Consider the following 24,202-nt stretch of genomic DNA (forward strand, 5'->3'; position numbering starts at 1 on the left):
AATTCAGCTGTTTATTTTGAAATCTACATATTCTTTGTGTACCGAATTCATTATTTCCTTGCCATATTGTGCTTTTTTCTGCTTTACTTTTCCTATACCAACTGCTGTTTTATAAAGATATAATTCATATACCATAAAATCTACTTTTAAAGTATACAATTCAGTGGGTTTTAGTATATTCACAAAGTTGTGCATCCCTCACCACAATCTAATTCCAAAATAATTTCACCCCGTCAAAATAACTCCCATACACATCAGCAGTCCCTCTCCCGCAGCCCCTGGCAACCACTGATCTATTTTCTGTCGCTCTAGATTTGCCTATGCTGAACATTTCATATAAATGGAGTCATAAAATATGAAACCCTTGTGTCTGGCTTCTTTTACTTAGCATCATGCTTTCATAGTTCATCAATGTTATAGCATGTAGCAGTACTTCTAGCATTTTTATGGCTGAATGATATTACGTTGTATGGATATACATTTCATTTAACCATTCATCAACTAATGGACATTTGAATTATTTCCACTTTTTGGCTATTGTGAATAATGCTGCTATGAACATTTCTGTGCAAGTTTGTGTGTGAACATGTTTTCATTTCTCTTGGGTATATTCCTAGTTGTGAAACTGCTGGGCCATATAGTATCTCCATATTTAACTTACTGAGGAGATGCCACATTATCTTCCACAGTGCCTGCACCTTTTATATTCTCAGCAGGAATGAACGAGGGTTGCAATTGTCCATATCCTCACCAATACTTATTTATCTTTAATATTAATTTTTTACAACCTAAAATTTTATCCATTTTTGCTTTCTTTATTTTAATTTTATTTCTTTCCATTTTTTTCTCAGTGAAAACTTCTTCCTCTCCCCCTCCCCCTCCTCCTCAGGCTTCTTTAGCTAATTTTATACTTTACAATAGTTTAAGCATTTCAGTAAAGACCTGAGATTACGTTATCTTATTTAATATTCACAACAATCTAATAGCATAGCTATTATTATCCCCATTTTGTAGATAAAACACTTTACACAAAAGGGCTCAAAAACTTTCCTGAGAATATACAGATACTTGGTGGCAAAGCCTGTATTTAAACCTATCCAGCTTTTGGAGCCCACATTTTCATCTCCCTCTCATATTCTCACATTTTCATTATTTCCCTGTGATTTTCTTTCTGTAATGACTCTTTCCTGTTGATTAGCAACCCATTGACACTCCTATATCACCAATCTCCCTGTCACCTCCCGTGGAACTGAGCAGGCATTCTGAGAGCTGTGAATTATAGCACTTCCAGAGTCCCATTTGTGGGAAATGAGTGCCCTCAGAGCTTCCGGGCAGAAGGAGGATTCCTTTCAAAGATGAATGGAGGAGAGTTTCTCAGTCCTGATGGAGACTAGCTATTAAACCAGGATGCAGAATGGGAAACAGATTTTAGTCCATGTGACAATATATTCTATAGGAATTCAGTGTTCTTTGGGTGTGATGGCAGTAAAAAGTAGTATTTGTCTCCAAAATGTTTTCACACTGTAGATTTCAATTAAAGTAATTAAAAATGAATTCTCTTTGGAGTAGATAATTACATTTACTTTTATTGAGAACTTACTATACATTAGATAACATGTTAAATATTTTGCATAAATTATTTCCTCTTCTGGGGTAAGTTTATTATAATGTATTACATATGCAACAATTGAAGTGTAAAGAGATTACACGACTTGCCCAAATCTCATAGCTACAAAATGGCAAGATGAGATTTAGCATCAGGTCAATGTGACTATGAAATCCATAGTTTTAGCAGCTAATAAATATTGGTTCTTAAATTTAGGGTCTAAGTTCTTCACCTCACAGCCAATTTTAAAGTGAGATGAAAGAAAAAGAAAGTATCAAGGAACTCAGATGTCTGATTGATTGATTACACAGTTTGGCTTTCTCCTAATTTCTTATATTATTTAAGAAATATTATATACGAAATATAAGTCATTTGTTATAGTATTTAAGGCAATAGGAAAGATTAGGCTCCTCGTGACTGATGATGAAATGATTTTATGGATAAGGTTGAAGGGATGACAATCTAGTTTTCTTAGGTGTTTAATGCTTAAATTTACTGAAGTCTTCAATATTATTATAACCCAATTTATGTATGAGAATTAGGCTTCTTTTGTCCTTAATCTGCTAAACATCAGAATTATGTAAAATTCAGCCTGAGGGTTTTTTGGTGGGCAATTTTCCTCTACAAATCTGTACCTCCTTTAAAGTAACTAGTATCTCCCATCAAAAAATAGTAATTTTGCATATTTAAAAACTGAGAGAAATGTTAAAAGTTATGAACTATTGAGAGAATGATGGGGCTTAGAATCAGTAATGTTTATGCATATAATTTAACCAAACTATTATTAGATTGTTAAGAGCTATCACAACTCTTTAGCTGAAATTTGCAAAATTATGAGTAAAAAAGATATTGAGGGCTTCCCTGGTGGCGCAGTGGTTGAGAGTCCACCTGCTGATGCAGGGGACACGGGTTCGTGCCCCGGTCCGGGAAGATCCCACATGCCGCGGAGCGGCTAGGTCCGTGAGCCATGGCCGCTGAGCCTGCGTGTCCGGAGCCTGTGCTCCGCAGTGGGAGAGGCCACAACAGTGAGAGGCCCGCGTACCACACACACAAAAAAAAAAGATACTGAAATTACCTGGGGTGCAATAGGCCACATCTTTATCCTTTTCTACTATTCAATTAGAATCATCTTGGGGGCTAAATAGTATAGAAAATGGTGAAATTTATGAGTACTTTCAGATGTTATTTTGTGAAAAGAATAATTATGCGACACAGAATCATCTTAAGCAGTATTTTTATCAGGAAAATAAAACAGTAGAATACAATCTTGATTGTTCTTCTTGGACCATGCTGATACAATTTTAATTGTCTCTCCTTCAATAGAAATCAAAAGGTTCCAATGAGTGACAGAAGAAAAAATAATCTATCCTTGAAAAGTAATGGATGTGAAAATAAATCCAACTTATACTCATCTTAATTCTTTTTTTTTTTTTTTTTTTTTGCGGTACACGGACCTCTCACTGTTGTGGCCTCTCCCGTTGCGGAGCACAGGTTCTGGACGCGCAGGCTCAGCGGCCATGGCTCACGGGCCTAGCCGCTCCGCAGCATGGGGGATCTTCCCAGACCGGGGCACGAACCCGCGGCCCCTGCATCAGCAGGTGGACTCTCAACCACTGCGCCACCAGGAAAGCCCAAACACATATTAATGAGAACAAACACTAACATGTCTTCAGTAATTCCAGAGTTGAAAACCAAATTTCAAAGAATACAAGGGTCCAGGGCTTTAAATTGCCCTATGGCTAATAGACCAAATAATGTTTAGACCATATATTCTGGAATAATAAGAGATTGTGGGGGAAAATAAAAATGAGAAAGAAAGGTTTCTTTTTTTTCAATCTTGGTTGATGTATATGCTACTAAGTGTTTTAAAAAAATAATTATTGCACGATCATAACTATCACTAGAGTGAAGGCTTCTTGGGGATTGTTTTCATTGCCTAGGATTGTCTACCTTCCTGCATTGTCATTGTGAACTGGGCTTTAATACTTTGTATGTTTCAAATCCATTATAAATTTATACTGGTATGAAAATTTAAAAAAGAACAAAATAAATACTTGATGCACAACTTATTACCCATTTGTTTGAATAGTTAAATTCTTGATTAAGGTTATCTTTATAGGATGATTAAAATATGTTAATGGATGACAGCCTTTTGTCAATGAATTTAGGCATTCCTGTCCTCAGTTCAAACTTCTTTCTCTTTTTAAGACCTCTCTTCTGGCAAACGTACTCATTTTCATAAGGAAATGTCAAATCCACCTCCAGTTTAAGAAATTGTCAAAAGATACTGTTCTACTCTTAACTGGCAAACTGGAATAGATAATAATCAAAGCTATTTGATACAGACCCTTACTTCAAACTCTCCACTTCTTAATAAGTTTAGGTCAGGGAACATGTAATACTAAAAAGATCATCTGATATGGGGTGCACTCCCTGTTTCTCTGTGGATAGTTTTAAATTCATCCTTGCCTTATGCCAGACCGTGATAACTGTGTGCTCAGAAAATATTATTTAGTGAATGTGTTGGTTCAGTTTTAAGGAGCTTGGCTTTGTGTATTAATGAAGGCATATATTGAAGGGTGATATGGCAAAGAGTTCTTCAACTCCAGCTTCTGTATCTGTGGTAAGTATGTCATTCACACTACATTACATAGCATTGTATAATACATATATTGTTTACTACATTACATAACATTCTAAGGTAGAACATTCTTTTAGATATTAGTAAGAGGAATAGAATAGTCTCACTTCTCCTGAGCAACTGCTTTCATTTTATGGAAACCATGGATCCTATAATTAACCATGTTTTCATATTTACTTGCTGGGAAATACAAGATGTAAAAGTACCCATATTAGTAAGTTATATGACTCTCTTACATGGGCTCTGTGTGTTAAATTTAATTCTAGTTTTATGTGATTTTTCCTTCAATCACTGGTTTTTCTTTAAGTCCTTTTAAAAATAAAGACAGGAAATGAAAATATATATATATATAGTTGACCCTTGAACAATACAGGTTTGAACTTGACAAGTCCACTTATACATGGATTTTTTTAAATAAATACTTACTATAGTACTACATGATCTATGGTTGGTTTTTTATATACATATATATATATATACATACACACAATATATATAAAATTTTATATATATACAATTACATATACATTATATATATGAAGTTAATATAGTTACAATGAATTTGTATGCATAGTGAATATATAATTATGTATTTATTATAAATGTCTATTATATATACACACACACACACACACACACACACACATAAAACAGTTGACCCTTGAACAATGTGTGGGGGTAGGAGGTACTGACCCCTCGCGTAGTTGAAAATCTGAGTATAACTTTATAGTCAACCCTCCATATTCTCAGTTCTGCAACAGTAGATTCAACCAACCATGGTTTGTGTAGTACTATAAGTATTGATTGAAAACAAAACACACATGTAGGTGAACACGTGCAGTTCAAACCTGCATTGTTCAAGGGTCAGCTGTATATCAAGTCTTTTTATATTCTCATTCTGAAGCATGGCTAACAATTTATTTGCTTGTTGACTTTTGAGTTATATATATGGAAAATGAGAGTAATGATAATTATTAGAGTGATTCAGCCTTACTCCTTAATGCCTTCACCAAAAAATTTTAAAATTTTCTATTTTACTTATGAATATCCTTGTCTCTTTGTGAGTATAAACAGAGGATAAAATAAGACAGCCAGCATCAAATGAAGAGACTAACCAGCATTGACCATACAGTTTAATTACTGTTTAATTATTTGTGCAATATTATTTTATGTCTCCATAACATACATTTCCCTCTATCTAAAATTCATTAGCCTTCTTTTCTGTCTGAAAAAGTATTTTCTTTCCTTCAGGTACTCTTTAATAATATCCTCCATGGAGCCTTCCCTTCCATGGTAGGCCACTTTCCTGACATCTAATACATTAAATGATAATAAATTGTTTACATATCTGTCACCTTGCTCTTCCATTTGTGAGATCAGAAAAATACATCTATATTCTTACTTAAGTTAATAATAGATGCTTGATTTAATAAGATTAAAGAATAAATGAATGAAATATCACTGATATTTATAAACCTGGGTGGAGTTACAGGAGTTAAATTTTCTAATGGCTAAATTGCAAGGCATTACAAACACTAATTCAATGTGCTATTGTTGTTCATATAGAGGAATGTCCTCTTCATAAACAAAAATTTATAAAGCTAGTATTTATAAAAATAAATGGAAATATAAACTGGTTAATATAATCAAAATGTCTGGAATTAACAGGTGAAGCATAAAATAAACAAATCTGACTGAATCTAAACTTAAATGAAGAATATTCATTTTGAAGTAAATGATACTAGTTTCATACCAAGACTATGAGGCATATAGATTTAAATGTTGACACATTTTATTTTAATATAGCTAATATCTATGCATGCTGTTTATGTGAGAAGTAGTTGGAACTAGTATTATGTATTGGCATTTTTAAACAATAGCAAGCCTTTCTGCTACTGTTTTTTATCAGAGAATTAAGGTTAATTCTACATACAATGAAGCACTACATAGACATGGGCTATGTATATATTCTATATATACAGAGCTTATATATATATATATATATAAAATATATATCTGTATCCCATTTCTATGTATATTTTACATACATAAAAATGGATTTTATATTAGTAAGAAGAGAAAATCAGAGTATTGAATGATCCAAGAAGAAAGTTGGATTTTCTTTTCTTATGCCAAGACAGATCCCACTGAGGGTAAAAACTATTTGCTGATGAACTATTGAATCTCAGAGAGAGAATACTGGGCTAGCTGACTCATGATTAAATTATCCTTGATATTTGATGATCTGCTGATTTGTCATAAGAAACTTCACTAATTCCAAACAACTTTCTTCTTTTCAAATGAAAATCTCTCTCCAAATAAAGAATACTTCCATGACAGGGTGTTGGGATTAAAATTAAAAAGAGAAAATCAATTTGTAATGTTGCAGCAAGAAAACTATTCTTTCCATACACCTCTACAGAAACACTGCTACCTAACATCATTAAAGCCCTCAGTCTCAAAGGTATCAAGTCGTGCACTAAAGACAGATTGAAATTTCTAGAATGCTTGCTATTACAAGAATATTACGCAGGCTGAGATGTGATTAATTAGGCTTTATCCAGCAATTCATATCCAGATAATAGCTCCTGGCTTGTACTCTCCAAAGTTTGCAATTATTTTATCGTTGACACAATCTGTTAATATCTAGTACAATGATTTAGGACAATTTTACATTCAATTTACATTCTCACACTTGTGTAACTTAAAATAATCAAGAGTAGTCTCGACCATGCCAAAAATGACTCAGTCTATTCCGGTATGATATTCCAACACAGATACGATTAGAATAGAGAAAAATAGGTATAAAACTTTGGAGATATATTGTTTAAATGGAGTCAGAGAACATCCCTTCTCAGGACCTTGAATTAGAATTAAAAAGACAACTTGGTCCAGAGGCAAACTGCAGTGTTTCTCAGAGTAATGTATTTGAAATTGACAAGAACACTTACAGTCTGTTTGCCAAGGCAAAGAAAAACCCTGCCTAATTAAAAATGGTAAGTACAGGCATGGTAATTATAGCTACCATACATTTGACCTGTGTCTTTAATATTCTTGACAAGTTTAAGAAGAAATTTAATTAGTAGAACTTCCAAAGTTATTTTCTAATAAAAAAAAGGACAGAAAACACTTTAACTTTTAATTACGGATCGTCAGAAAAATAGTGTAAGTTGGCAGTTAATTTTGTCAACAATAAATCTATTCATAATCAACTATTTTTAAGCATCTTCTTGTTTATGTTTTTGCAAATATTACTGATACACAGGAGATATAATTAGAACCTTAAAAACTCCTTCCTAGTATTATCATATTTAATTTGCTGAAATAACCCTAAGAGGGGACATTCACAAATCCAAGCAACAGAATGAAAATGAGTTGGCCTTGGATTCATTTCAAATGCCTGAGGACTTCCTTTTAGAATGAATTATAGAATTGAACAGAGAGACAGCAAAGATTGAGTATCCATGATGATATAAGATTAATTACATACATGGCATACTGTGAAATACTAAACAAATTTTCTCCTTTTCTTTTCATTTATATTCTTCAATAGGATTAGAATTGAGAGAGGATGAAGGTTAATTTCTTCTTCAATAATAAAGATTGTATAATCTGCCCTCTTAAATGGATTACTTATCATAGATTCTGGATGGGGACTATGGGGGAAATATATCAAATATATAAATAAATGAGGAAGTAAGTGAAAATGGTGCTTTATTATTCCTTTTTTGACTGAAAATAAAATCATATATATATATATATACATATATATATAATTTTTCCTTACTTTTACTATGAATTTACATTCTTAGAACAGCTTTTAGAATAAAAAGCTGAAAAATTCCCTAAATGTCCCACTTACCTATGATAAGTATTATTTATATTGGGTGGTAGCAGATGGTACTAAAATATTCTTGAAGGGAGAAATCTGTGATTCTTTAATAAATCACTTCCAAGTTAAAGTAAAGCTCCAGAATCTCTATAGTTTGCATTTTTTAAAGAAAAAATACCCTAGCTAACTTGCATGAATATTTTAAAAAGAAAGAAAAAGGAAGAAGGCTAGAGAGGCTGAGTTCTGCCAGTAAGAACAAACTCAGGAAAAAAGAAAACAAAGCAAAACAAAAAACAAATGTTAGATAAGAGCCAAAAGAAAATAATTTAGAATAGCTATAAATTCATTTGATGGAGATCTTCCAAGTGAAATTCTCTGATATATGTTTAGTTCCCTCCTGATGTTTTAAAAAATCTTCAATAATATTACAATTGACAGTATATGCTCTACATAATGAATAGCATACACACTAAGTCACAAAATCAAACCACGCAATTATTTCCAGTCTTAGAAAGCAAAGACTCTCCTCCTAAACCTGGGCTTTCTAAAGGTACCCAGACCATTCATCTTAAATTGAAACCCCAATGAAATAATCTTCCAAGTCTGGCTTAATGGGCACTGTACTATCCTTTGAAAAGACCGCTGCTCTTACTCATTCGCCAATTTGGGCAAAGCCCTGTGGCTATACCTCCACATGCTGGTAGCTGGAGAGGACTCTCACTAGCTGCAAACATCAACAGTATTGTGAGAGTCTGATAGAGATTTTTCGTCTTATATCGTCCCAAAACGGCAGGAAGGATATAAGCAGAGAGGGGTCCATATGGGGGATAGCTGTAAGTTGAGGTCTGACTCCTTTTAGAGTGTAATACATAATGAAAAAGCAGAAAATATGCTCAGGAATGAAAGACAATGATAAATCAAGAAAACTGAAGAAAATTTCTTGCAACAGACAGAAGAATCCTTATCTATAAGAGGCAGACCTGCATTTGTGACTGGCTAGAAATCAGTTTCCTTATGTATAGGTTGCCTTCTGACCCAAAGTTAACAAGTTGGGCAGGTGTGCCTGAGGTAAGTGTCCCTGGAACATATGCACCTGCCATGATGGATTACACTCCATGCACATATTTAGCTTAAAACAATGAAAACATGGATTTTAGGAGAATGACAATTATAGAGACAATAATCAAAACACTTTACCAAACACTTTGCAATAAATTCTTTAATTTTTTTCTTCTTCCTCATTGTTCTCAACTTACAGAACTTGCAGTTTTCAACTGAAGAGATAAAATGATTTATCTTTTAAAGTTATCCTGTTTTTGTTTTGGCTCAGAGCAGGCCACCCCCAAATATGCCACAATGGCATGTTGATTATTTTGAGTTAAAGTTAATTAAGAAACAGCCAAGGCAAGAGGGACACTGACCCTGCTAATGTGTTTCCCCGAAAGCAGGATATAAATCTCTCATGAGAAAGGTGCGCTCCCTGCATCTGGAGGTGAAGGACACCCTTATTGCCAGAGACAGGGAATTCGGGCTGAGAAGCCTATGTAAGCAAACCTTGTTACTTCTTTAATTTACTACACCAAGTCCAAAGTCTGTTTAGATTCTTCACTAGTTGAGTACCCAAAACCTAAGTTTCTTTGTCCTGTCAATTCCTCACAAATTTATTATTTGTATAAAATCTTCCTGCTTTGGCCAATTCTTAGATCCCATTGCTATGATACCTCCATGCTCATGAATTAAAATTTGTTTCTTTTTCTCCCATTAATCTGTCTTCTGTCAATTTTATTATTAGTCCAACCATAAGAACTCAAGAGGGGTAGGGGGTAAAATTTCTCCTCTTCAACATTATCAAACATACATAAACACAAACTGAGAATTGCATTTGTCACTGTCCCTTTCAAGTGGGTTTCTTTTAACAGTATTAACTAGTTGACACAATGCTTTCAAAGTAATTTTTTAAGTTAAAAAGATGAATATTCTTAGTTTTTTGGTCATTTATTTAACACACAAAGCTTTCTGATTTCTACATCTGAAATATTTTACAGAAGGACAGAATACATACTGTTAGAAATCAGAAAACCTGAGTTAAACTGTTCTTCATCGTTTATTTGCTCTATGATGGAGGCCAACTAACACTGTAAACAGAGGTCCCTTATTTGTAAAAGGGAGATATTAGCATCTGGCTTGCATGTATTGCCATTATGCTGTGAATATCAATTGTGACGATTTAGATAAAGCCATATCATCAAACATTAAGTCCTGTGCAAATATTAGCTAAGAAGATGGTTATGGTAGTAGGGGACAAAGATAGGGATCTCTCTGAATTTAAATTCCAAGCCAATGTGTTCAAAGTGATTCACTTATATATATTATTTTCACATTCTTTTCCACTACAGTTTACCACAAGATATTGCATATAGTTCCCTTGCTATGCAGTAAAACCTTGTTGTTTATTTATTTTATATATAGTAGTTTATATCTGCTAATCCCAAACTCCTAATTTATCCCTCCCCCTCCCCTTTCCGCTTTGGTAACCATAAGTTTGTTTTCTATGTCTGTGAGTCTGTTTCTGTTTTGTAAATAAGTTCATTTGTGTCATATTTTAGATTCTACATATAAATGATATCATATGATATTTGTCTTTCTCTGACTGGCTTCACTTAGTATGATAATCTCTAGGTTCATCCATGTTTCCGCAAATGGCATTATTTCATTCTTTTTTATGGCTGAGTAGTATTCCACTGTGTGTGTGTGTGTGTGTGTGTGTGTGTGTGTGTGTGTGTGTGTGTGTGTGTGTGTGTGTGTATCACATCTTCCTTATCCATTCATCTGTCAATGGACATGTAGGTTGTTTCTATGTTTTGGCTACTATAAATAGTGCTGCTAGGAACATTGGGGTTCATGTATCTTTTTGAATTACAGTTTTCTCCAGATATATGCCCAGGAATGAGATTATAGGATCATACAGTAATTCTATTTTTAGTTTTTTAAGGAATCTACATACTGTTTTCCACAGTGGCTAACGTGTTCTGATTGTATATTTCAGTGGCATTATATATTTAGGAAATAGATAAATTGCACTAGAAGCTTTTAGGTAGCTAGATTCTTGAGTATTCCAAAGGTTAAAATGAACTCTAGTGGTTTTCATTTATTTTGTTTTTAATTTTTTTTAAATTTTACAAGCAATATATGTTCACTGAGATCCACAGAAATACATAAAAACATAAAGTCAAAAATGACAATCACCTATAATCCACACCCCTGAAGAGATAAATACCATTAGCATTTAGATGCATTTCCTCCCAGTGTCTACATTTTTTTAATTGAAATATCATTGACCTATAACGCTATGTTCGTTCCAGGTGTACAACATAGTGATTCAATATTTTAATACATTACAAAATGATCACCATGATAAGTCAAGTTACCACCTGTCATCAAAGATATTACAATAAAATTGACTATAGTCCCCATGCTGTACGTTTTATCCCCATAATGCATTATTTTGTAACTGAAAGTTTGTACTTCAATCTCGACCACCTATTTCACACTATCTTCCACTCATTCCCCTCTAGCAACTACCTATTTGTTGTCCGTATCTGTAAGTTTGTTTCTCCTTTGTTACCTTTGTTCATTTGTTTTGCTTTTTAGATTCCACATATAAGTGAAATCATACAGTATTTGTTTCTCTATCTGACTTATTTCATTTAGCATAATGCCCTCTATATACATCCATATAGTCACAAATGGCAAGACTTCATTTTTTAGAAGTAATATTCCATTATATATATATACAGACACACACACACACACACACACACACCCCACATCTTTATCCATTCATTTACTGATGGGCACTTACGTTGCTTCCATCTTTTGATTATTGTATATAATGCTGCAATGAACATAAGGGTGCATATATCTTTTTGAACTAGTGTTTTTGTTTTCTTTGGAAAAATACCCAGAACTAGAATTGTTGGAAGTCATGGTAGTTCGATTTTTAATTTTTGGAGGAATCTCCATACTGTTTTCCATAGTGGCTGCACCAATTTACATTCCAATCAACAGTGCATGAGGATTCCCTTTTCTTCACACCTTTGCCAACACTTCTTATTTCCTGTCTTTATGGTAATAGACATTCCGACAAGTTTGACATGATAGCTCATTTTGGTTTTGATTTGCGTTTCCATAATGATTAGTGATGTTAAGCATCTTTTTTGTGCCTGTTGGTCCTCTGTATGTCTTCTGTGGAACAATGTTAATTCAGGTCCTCTGCCCATTTTTTAATTGGGTTGTTTGTTTTTTGATGTTGAGTTGTAGGAGTTCTTTGTATTTTTTGGATATTAACCCCTTATCACATATATCTTTGCAAATATATTCTCCCATTCAGTAATATATCCTGGATGAATGCTTCAGACATTCCTTGCTGAGATGATTACCACCAATAGGCTGGGACCAACACAACAAATATACAGTGATGTCTTTATTTCTGATAATGGTAATTTGTACTTCTTCCCTTTTTTACTGACCAATCTTACCAGGGATTTATCAGTTTTGTTAATCTTAAAAAATAATGAACTTAGGCCTTGTTTGATTTTATGTTTTTAATGCTTTTATTCTATTTCACTAATTTTTACTCATTATTACTATTTTCTCATGTTGAGGGATTGATTTGCTATTTTTTCCCTAGATTCTGAAGATATAACATTAAATCATTGAATTTCAAATTTTCTTACTATATATTTATTTATTTTCTAATATATTAACTAAGGTTATATATTTCCCTATTAACTAAGATTTAGCTGCATCCTGAAAGTTTTGACATGTCACATATATATTATCATTCAATATGATTTCTATTTTCCTGTGGCCTTTCTTCTTTATCCTATTGATTATTTAGAAGTACACTCTTAATTTCCAAATGGTTAAATGTTTTCTAGTTACATGCTACTGTTGTTTTTTGTCATAATCCCATAGTGGTTATAGAATGTACTTTGAGTGGCTTGACTTTTTGAAATTTATTAATGGTACATGCTCTATGACTCAGATTATTTTCTATAATAAATGTTCTATATATAAATATTCTATATGTACTAGAAAATAATATGCATTCTGTTAATGTTGACCATCTCTTCCCCACCCCCGCCAACCAGTTTTATGGATGTGTACAACATGGGGCCCTGTGCTTAAAATGGTTCCATACTTGCTGTCACCATCTTAAAGTTTTAGTCACTTTGAATAATAGGTCCTGCATTTTCATCTTGCGTTGAACCCCCACATGTTATGTATCCAGTTCTGTAACTAGTCATGTTTGTTAACTGTGTTGTTTTGATTTTTTTATAACCACGTTGTATAAAATATTTCAGAGAATTCAGACAATGTCTTATTCCTCCAATAGGAATTCACCAGTTTCTCCACTAGACAAAGAATCAGGGGCAACCTCTGTTTTCTTAGTAGGAACTGGGGTCAGATGAGCTTGGTATGAATGTTTTTTTCTGGTAAGTCTACATTGTTTGAAGGAACATTAATCTCTTTATAATTCCCCTTATTCTTATAATAACCTTTTTCATCTTATATTCTACTATCCAGAAGTTAAAAAATCAGAATGAACCCTCACCTTATGGAGTCTTACAGTTTAGTGATTATATAGAAATCCCTATGGTAATGGGTCAGCATATCCTTTTTCTATGTCTAGAAATGATTAAAAGTTTTGTTCTTGCCTTCTTAACTTCCTCTTTAAGCCTTCTTTGCAGGCCATTTCCCACCCTTTGTTTTGGAATTAGACATCTTTGCTTCAAATAAGCAGCAACTCATTCATTTTTTCTTTATTTTATCATGTCAAAATCAATCCCTAAAACCAACTGTTAACACATCCACCTGAACACAGTTCTTCAATACCATCTGCTTTATTTCTAGTCCACTAAATTTAGGAGATATGCTATTTGAGAGTATCCATAAATTCTCCTCAGGTGCATTTAAAAAATCTTCACCCATATTCACCCATACCACACTGGTCAGTGAAATAAATGAATGAGGGAGAAGTGTTTGAAAGTAGGCATTAATTTGTCATTACAAGCATGTCAGAAAATGAAAATAATTATCATATCATTAGTGTACCAGCTATAAAACATTTTTGTTTTCTTTTACAGGATTAAGAACTAAGTACTCCATGATTATTTGGTTGTATAAAATATTGCTTGGTATTTCATAATAGAACTATCAGGAGCCTATATAGTGTTAGATCTCTGAGAGAAACTGTTGCTGACATGAATCTATAATATATGGTACATAAACATACCGAGGCAAAATTATGGATGTTAACTATGTTAATGGATAGTAGTGAACTTTATTTTATCCTTAAAGTCACAAATTGAAATGCCATGTACTAAAAGAAAAGCCCTAGGGAGCATTTGTCAACTGGCAAATATTTTCTTTGAAATAAGTCCTCTTTGCAGTTGATCAGCCGTAATTATTTCCTTGTGAGTTTATAAGCTAGTGTTATCATCTAGAAGTCTGAAATCTGATGGAAGACACATTCACTTAGCAAGGGAAAATACACTAACATCAATGACAAACTAGGGAGAAACAGCTGAGCATCATTTGTCAAAGGCTGGGACTAGTTTAATGGTCAGTAAGTGGTATAATTCTCTGAAGGCATGCTTATCGTTTTTACAAGTCTCTCCTGTCTCAAAGTGATGAAAATCACTAGCAGGTTGGGAAAACCACAAAAGTCATAATTATGAGAACTAAGCAGCCTAAAGAGGAAGATAAAGACACTTTACCCTTGGTTACTTTTGTAAATAATGTTTTCCACTCAATAAACTATGGAGTTTGTAAAATGGACCCTTGCATAACAGTTTATATTCCACATTTCCACACAAGTGTTTGCTGTGGGTTCTGCTTTTGGCTTTTTAAAATAACTTTAAAAAGACTTTTCCACCTACAACACTGTTGTACATGGGAAGCAGATGTAGATTCCATTTACCAATTTAGTCAGTTTGTTTCAGGGATACAGAGGAAGTTTAATGACAAAAAGAAAAAACAACCTTACCAGGTGATCCTAAGAAATAGACATATAAGGTATATATATATATATATATATATATATATATATATAGTCTACAAATGTATGTATATTACACTGTACAATATGGAATTAAGAATATTAAGTATATTTTATCCTTAGTGTATCCCAGAGGGAGCATGGAAGCTAACATGACAGTTCAGAGTTAAACTAAATTGTGTCAAGGGGGCAAGACGTTTTTATTCTCGAATCAACCAGTTGTTAGATGCAAGCTGCCACTAAGGAGATGGAATAAATTTGGGAGAGACAGCTTCCTTATATCAAGGCGATCTGGGGGGAAAGAAGTTCTGTCAGCAGCCAACATACCCAGAACCTGGGAAACTGTATACCTTAGTCACCTGTATAACTTGGGGGTTTGGGGTGGCACACCATTGCATCCACTACACCTAGAAAAATTTGATCTCAATGGGCTTGATCTTTATTTTTCTGTTTTTCTCTGTTTCATCTGTAAGACGGAAGAAAGATTTGTGTGTGGCTGTGGATGTGGGTATAGGGAGGTGGGTTTGACATAGATAAATGGTCTCTGCTCTTAGAGCAAATGAAACAATTGATGAGTAAGAAGTATTTTAATAAACATTTTTATATCCATTTTAACTGTCTCTTGGCTCTGAACTGACATGTTTTAATGTCTTGTTAGGGCCACCCTTAGCCTTTCTTCAGGATGGAAGATATTGAATGGGTCTATAATTTATAGGTGTTATCTTTGGTCTATATCTTTATTTCATCTTATCTATTGGTAAAATTCCAGTCACTTATAACCCATACCTCTAAAGGAGATTCCATGTTCTAGTGTTGACATTTTTAATGTTAAATGCAATGAAGTCTAGAATAAATAAGCCCGATTTATTTAAAAAATGCAGCTTACAGGTTAATTTCCTTAGTTGTTTTCTTTTATTGGCTATAAAAATGGGAGACATGGGAACTCCTCACATTTTCAAATTCTGATACTTCTCTGACACCTTCCATTTCTGATAAGCATGCTGAAGGTACAGGGGTAAATGTCTCTGTGTAAGGAGGAAAACCCAGGGAGAGGGTGCTGCTGGCACCCTTGGGGAGGAAGATGGTCACCAAATGGTATTGTACGTTCTAAGAGAGGAAGGAGTAGGGATTATCCTCTTCCAGTTCCAACCCTGCCCTTTGATTCATAAAAGTGGAATCTATTAGAAAATTCTTCAAGTTTCAACCAAACTATGCAGCTCACACTTAGTGCTTAACATGTTCCATTGACTGTTTTATGTGCTCTACAGAAATGATCTCACTACATATTCATAAGAAACCTATAAAATACATGCTAGAATTATCTTTATTTTACAGATGAAGAAACTGAATCACAGAAAGTTTAAGAAACTCACCAAATATTAGGTGGCTGGTTACTAAAGAATCTGGGATTCAAAGCTCACTTTTCTCTCATTCCAGAGTGCATGTTATAAAAATTACTCTACACTGGAATCCTGGTTCCCTTCCCTAGTCTCTCCCTGTTCCTATGTCATACCACTGAGAAAGAAAGAATTGAGCAGAATTCAAGTATCAAAGAAGAACTGCAAATTATCTAAAAATAACATTACTTCATTTACTAAATATTTATAAGTGCTTCTTAAATGCTAGGAAACCACACATTTTAACAGGGCCAGCTAAAGGGGAAATATATGTAGCTGTGATTCCATATCTTCATTATTTTTTTGGTATCTACCTCTATGTCTCCACAAATCCTATCCCCATACCTATAATTTTGGGCCATTTACAAAGTTTGAGCAGAAGCTATAGCTTTCCACACAAATGTCACATAAAAATGGATTTCAGTCTGTAGATGTGTCTTGACAACTGATCAGGTTAAAATATTTCAAAGATGTTCTTCTGTTGTAATGCTTTTATAAAATAATATATAATCTCTGATTGAAGTCAGTGGGTATTTGAAAATACCAGTGGCAACAACACTCAGAATAGACAGACAAGATTAATTTCCAAAGTTAGAGGAAAATGATGGCTTTTAGATTTCTCACTAACTGCAAATGATGATCCCATACATACTACAGGGCCTATTCTGCATGCAGCAATTCTACATAAGAAGCAGTAATTGAAAGTAGAAGTTCACAAGAGAAAAAAGGGCAAATATGTGCGTTTGTTTTCCCTAGAAAATCCTGACAATGACTTGTCATCTCTAAATTAAATTAGCATATATATAGAAGGAATAGGTGTAGGTGTATGCAAGTTAGAAAGAAATCGTATGTGCTAGACATGCCAGTAAACACAACAGCTAGTTTTAGAGAATTTGATTCATTTGAATTGCTGCTATTATTTTATTCATTCTGAATTCCCATTGTAGAGGCAACAAATGAGGATTGTCCCAAACTGTTTTAACACAACCTGAGTGGATTTCATAAAGGTTGACACTGTGTTAGTCTGATTACTGCCTAATTAAAACAGTTAGAAATTGACTTGAGACATCTCTACAACTAGCTTCAAATTGTTTTAATGTTGGTCTTTTTGCTGGAATATTACTTTCTATATTTAAACCAAAGTTTCTATCACTTGATTTACAGATGCAGGTTTAGGACTGGAATTAAGGAGAGAAAAAGAAGACATTTCAATAGACAATTAAAAACAAACTGTTGGGCTATTATAACAATAAAAAAATACTATACTATTGTTTTAAATTAAAACTAAATACACATTACACACACACATTTTTCCTTCTCCTTTACTTGCCTGTAATTTAGGAATATTTTCCTCATTTAATGAAATATTGTTGCAGTTCATGGTCATTTAGGGGTTTCTTTTGAAAGTATGAAACAAAAGAACAAATGTACAAAAATGTGATTTTAGAGACTTGTTCTTTTGGGGATATTGATATATAATTGAATTCCTGGTCTATACTTACTCAACTGAAAATAATTTAAAAACATGTAATGATAGCAAAGTAACAGACCTGAGTAAATTACTGGCTTTTTTACTCCTTACTCCTATGTACTAGCATAACCCCAAATTCAGAATACTTTCAATATTTAAGATAGGAAAACTTTTAGGTAATCATTTTAAATTTTATTTTTTCTCATGTACATAGCGATAGCTAAGGAAGGCCTTTTATAAATCCCTTCCTTTATTTTACAGGGATATTTAGCCTTAGCTCTCCACATGGAAAATTGGGGAGCTGATAAAGATGGATATTTAAGTGATCAATTTGGTGTACTTTATGGAAAGTCCTCTGAAGAAGGTCTAGCACCATTCTTTATAATATGCAGATAAATACTACCTATTCCCGTATCTTTGGATATCAGACAGGACTCTGAGACCATTTGTTCTCCTGTGCTGTTCATAGGCATTTAAATACATAGGATTAAAACCACAGGCATTCAGCTTTATCATTTCTAGTTCCTTGGTGATTCTACAGTCTAATGGAGTCTTTTTTTTTCTTTTAAACTTCATATGAACTTTTTCTATAAATCTCTAGGCCCATAATCACAATTCATTTTGTAAACCATCCTTCAGTGTGTCTGCCTTTTACCATAAGTTTCTTTTCCCAAGAGGAAGGCTCCCCTTTTCATAGATACACAATACTACCAGAATGCATTATTTACGAGCTTGGATTGTCTGAGTTTCCAGCCATAATACACCCATTGCAATCTCTGAAATACTAATATATTTTAAAAGTTGATTTTACTGTTAAAATAGTCAAATAGACTGGCTTTGAATGTGCATCCTTAGACTTTCATGACCCTGTGAATGAGAAATATATCACTCAAGGAAGGACTCTCTAGTGACATTCTGTCCCAGTGCATCATCAGTACGATGGGGCTTTAGTAATATATTACCAAGTGTCACATATCAGTAAGCACTGGGGCAAGGAGAGAAGTCACTTTAATCAATTATTAGTGCCATGTATCATCATAGTGTCACCAGCTGACACTCAAGAACACAAACCTATATAGGAGAGGTTATATCAATGCTATTTTCATTAGTATCTTTGAATCCAAGGTGAAAAGTAAGGTTGTTAAGAAGCTCTTGAAAAAAGTGTACTGATTTCAGTGTTTATACAAACACTGCCAATGTTTACAAGTAGCAAGTAGAAATGATAGCTTAAATTTCTCTTTAGAATTTTAAGCTATTTGAAAATTCTACTCACAAATTGTAACTGATTTTACTTTCTTCAGAGTACACTTGACTGTGGATCATGAATATTTTAAAAATTATTTTGAAGAACAAAAACATACATATGCAACCACAAACTTCTCTTTGTCTTTATGTATCTTTTATCTATCGTTATTTACGTACCTTAACATATAGTCAAAAATAACAATAAAGCAAACTCATCAAAGCTATGTATTTGGTCCCTTTATCCTTTCATTTTTTTTTTTTTTTTTTTTTATGCGGTATGCGGGCCTCTCACTGTTGTGGCCTCTCCCATTGCGGAGCACAGGCTCCGGACGTGCAGGCTCAGCAGCCATGGCTCACGGGCCCAGCCGCTCCGCGGCATGTGGGATCTTCCCAGACCGGGGCACGAACCCGTGTCCCCTGCATCGGCAGGCGGACTCTCAACCACTGCGCCACCAGGGAAGCCCTATCCTTTCATTTTTTTAAGATTTCAATTTAATTCTAGTGAAAAATTATATTGGATGCTTTCATTTCTTGCAAAGCACATCTCTGTTCTAGCTACTATACATTTTTAAGTTCAAAAAGAAATACTATCTTAAAAATTTCCTTTAAATTAGCAGTTGTTTAAACAATGATTTTTGCTTACAATTAGAAGAAAAGAGGTTGTGAGTTGGGCTTACAGAGACAGAGAAAGAGCCTTTCTTCTCTGGCGTTTTCTCTCTTCTGGTGTCTGCTGACAAAGGAATATGTGCCTGCAAACAGTGGCAAAGTCCAACCAACCATAGCACTCCTTAAATAGGCACCTAAGTGTGACTTTCCCTGTTGTCTCAGCGTTCCATAGGAGGTCCAAAATGAGGACAATAGACAATATTTTGCTGTACATTCTAAAGAATGGTGCTAATTAGGCTTTGGGGATACATCTTTGAAAACATGTGAAATCCACTTCTTCCAACCATTCTCCAGTGTTTTTAGGCATTCCTTGCCTGTTCAAAGCTTACTCAAAAGTTACTCCTAAAACTTTAGCTCAAATGTCTTTTAAACTCATCAAGTACAGTTAGGTGCTATCTTATCATCATGTCTATGCCACTTTGTAACTACCCCGGTTTCATTATATCACTAAATTCCTTAAGATAAAATTCTATCTCTTTGGATGAATTGTATGGCTTTGAACCCAAGGACTGTATCATTTTTATCATTGTGTTCCCACTGTCTAATTGAAAGCCTAAAACAGAGTAGGCCTTGACTGTTGAAATAAATGGAATTCACCTTTAATTTATGTATTATTAAAAATAGATTTGGGGCTTCCCTGGTGGCACAGTGGTTGAGAGTCCGCCTGCCGATGCAAGGGACATGGGTTCGTGCCCCAGTCTGGGAAGGTCCCACATGCCGCGGAGCGGCTGGGCCCGTGAGCCATGGCCGCTGAGCCTGCGCATCCGCAGCCTGTGCTCCACAACGGGAGAGGCCACAACAGTGACAGGCCCGCGTACCGCAAAAAAAAAAAAAAAAAAAAAAAAAGATTTGGAAATGGTGGTGAGTCTCCATAAGACAATTTCAACACATAAGAATGTAAATGACATGTAATCAAGGATATGCATGGCTTCAACTATACATGGAATGTTGCTGAAGACTGGATTTTTTCAGCTGCCATCCAGATGTTGTGAAACTAATCTTTGAAAGGATTTTCCAGTTCCCAGACTCAGCCTTGAATCTGGAATTAGAAACGTAATTGCTGAGATTTCCATTATATTCAAATGATCCCAAGGCTCCTTCTAGATAGTTATATCTGCTTAACTTTCCTAAAATAATATTGAATAATTCCCTACGAACTTCCATTTCTATATGGGCATTACCAGGATGTGAAAAGTAACATTTAGAGAAAGACTAATAGGACTAGAAATATAGAGTAGTATTTCTAGGGCTAGCTTCATTACTCACTGTTGATTTTGCTGAAGTTAATTCACTACTGTACTAAGAGTTCAGAAGTACCAAAAATTGTTTACTATTATCTAAAGGTTATTGTTTGCCAATTTGTTGTTTACACCTTAGTTTTTTTTCCCCCCATGAATGTTCAAGTAACTCATCTGAATTTTGTTAATTTTATTCTATGAAATTGCCAATTTACTTGTGAATTCTACCTTAGTTTATTTATTTTAAAACATGTATACTTCCAAGACTGGCCCAATTCTAGGTACTGTACAGAGATGAATAAGTGACTATATGTTAAAAGTTGTCTTTACTGCTCAACTTTACCAGGTGGAAACTATTTTATTGGTTACTAAAAATCTTTTCCATATCATTCATGAGCTTTTTTCAAAATTATAATTACAATTAAGTGTTTTTCTTATTACATATAATGTAAAATACATTGAATATAACAACATAAATCATGTAATATATAGTAGATATATAATAAATATATGAAAATATAGTATTATATTTTGTATTAGGAAATTAGTATGTATTTTATATTAGGAAAATTTGACATTATAAATGAACAAAAAATAGTAATAAAAAGAAAACAAACTTATAACCTATAAATATATTATACATTCTTATATTTTGTATTTATGTTATATACATTATACAAGATATGTATAACATACAGATAAAATAATATTATATAATATTATCTAATATTATCTAATATTATCTAATATTAGATATTATATATATTATACAAATTGTATCTACTTCTTATTTTATAGTCTGTTTTTTCTTGATGAAGAAAATATCAAGAGAATCTTTCTATGCCAATGAATATTGTTTTATAACAATAGATTTGTCCAGAAACCAGAGAAATCCTTCTACTTCTTACAAAATATGAAGCACCATTTAATTGTTTTCATATTTAAATGAAGAGACATAATGATTATACTGAAATGAAGGGACACTGATTGAATGGAATATGATACTTAGGATTCAAGATGTGGGAATTTAATCTTCTCATTTAACAAGGAAGATTTTAGTCCATTAAGGTGCACAATGAGGAACTGCCTCCAATATTTTCAAAACAATGCTCTGTGCATCTCTAATTTCCTCACTCTGGCAGAAGCCACCCTGCACTATCTCCCGGTGTCACAGCCACTGAGAGTGAAAGGCAAAGCTTTGACTTACTGAAAAGCTCAGGCTTTCCCTGGAGATTAGGCTGTCAGAGTATAGAAAGTATACCACTTGTCAGAAGACTCTTTGCTCTAGTAACACACACAAAAAGGATTAAAAATAATAAGAGACAGTACATCTTCTCACTGAACATATTCTATTTTTTAGAGTCACTTCTTGTCACTTACTGCTTACAACAACTCTCATTTCTAGTAAGTCAAAGCTATGTATGTGAGCAATTGTTTATTTGATTTTTCTGCCAAAGTGGCCTGGTGTATTTAATTAAAGAGTTAGTGACTGAGGGTTACCCATTACCTCTACTAGTATGGTAACAGAGAACAGAGGACTTGGCTAGCAATCATATATGCTTCAATTACATGATATATAATGCTAAAAAATCTGCATAAAACTGATATTTGCTGCTAAAATTTAATTTCTTTTAAACTATTTGCCTCTTTGGCATCATGAAAATTTAAACATCTGATTTTGTTTTCTACATTATTCGAATTATCCTCAACTGTTTGAATTTATAAATTTAGAATCACTGGAATATCCCTCCACACTAAAATTCTCAAAGAAATAAAACTTGTTGGGTATAATGGCTTTAATTTTAACCTCAATTCTTCCATTTAGACTCTCTATATGTTAACATACTAATTACTCTAATTTTGATTCTTCAGTCAGTTATTAAAAATATTTATTTGATATCTGCTTTATATTACACACTATTCTAGAAGCTGACAAAAATAGCAATGAATAAAGAAGGAAAGTTCCTTGCCCTCATAGAGTTTATATTCTATTAAGCAGAGTCACAGTAAATAGTAAACCAATAAATGTAAAATCTTATTACCCGTTATTATCATGTTATGATGGAAATCAAGAAGATAACAGGGTCCCATGAAAAAAACCAAGAGCAGATTTACACTAGAATAATCCAAACAAAATAATTTGTTTGCATTCTCATGTTTTGTTTCCTAGAAAGGACTGTTTACAAAGATTTGAGCTTAGTGGATTAACAAGAGATCATGCAGTGACTTATACAATAGCTAAGAATAGTTATTACCACCCTAGGTTTAAAGGGGTAAGAAGTGGGAAACTTCACAGGGAGGGAGGTAGAGTTGTAAATTCCTTGGCTTTGCTCTCATTTCTCACTCTGACCTCCTACCAAAGCTCCTCCCAAGCTGAAGCCAACTAGAACCCAAAGGGCAATGAAGGCTATACTGGGCATATACCCTGAGAAAACCAAAATTCAAAAAGAGTCATGTACCAAAATGTTCATTGCAGCTCTATTTACAATAGCCCAGAGATGGAAACAACCTAAGTGCCCATCGTCAGATGAATGGATAAAGAAGATGTGGCACATATATACAATGGAATATTACTCAGCCATAAAAAGAAATGAAATTGAGTTATTTGTAATGAGGTGGGTAGACCTAGAGTCTGTCATACAGAGTGAAGTAAGTCAGAAAGAGAAAGACAAATACCATATGCTAACACATATATATGGAATTTAAGAAAAAAAAAAGTCATGAAGAAACTAGGGGTAAGACAGGAATAAAGACACAGACCTACTGGAGAACGGACTTGAGGATATGGGGAGGGGGAAGGGTGAGCTGTGACAGGGCGAGAGAGAGGCATGGACATATATACACTAACAAACGTAAGGTAGATAGCTAGTGGGAAGCAGCCGCATGGCACAGGGATATCGGCTCGGTGCTTTGTGACCGCCTGGAGGGGTGGGATAGGGAGGGTCGGAGGGAGGGAGATGCAAGAGGAAAGAGATATGGGAACATATGATATGTATAACTGATTCACTTTGTTATAACAGAAACTAACACACAATTGTAAAGC

Source organism: Leucopleurus acutus (genome assembly GCF_964270905.1).
Source record: "Leucopleurus acutus genome assembly, chromosome: 14".
Taxonomy (NCBI): domain Eukaryota; kingdom Metazoa; phylum Chordata; class Mammalia; order Artiodactyla; family Delphinidae; genus Leucopleurus; species Leucopleurus acutus.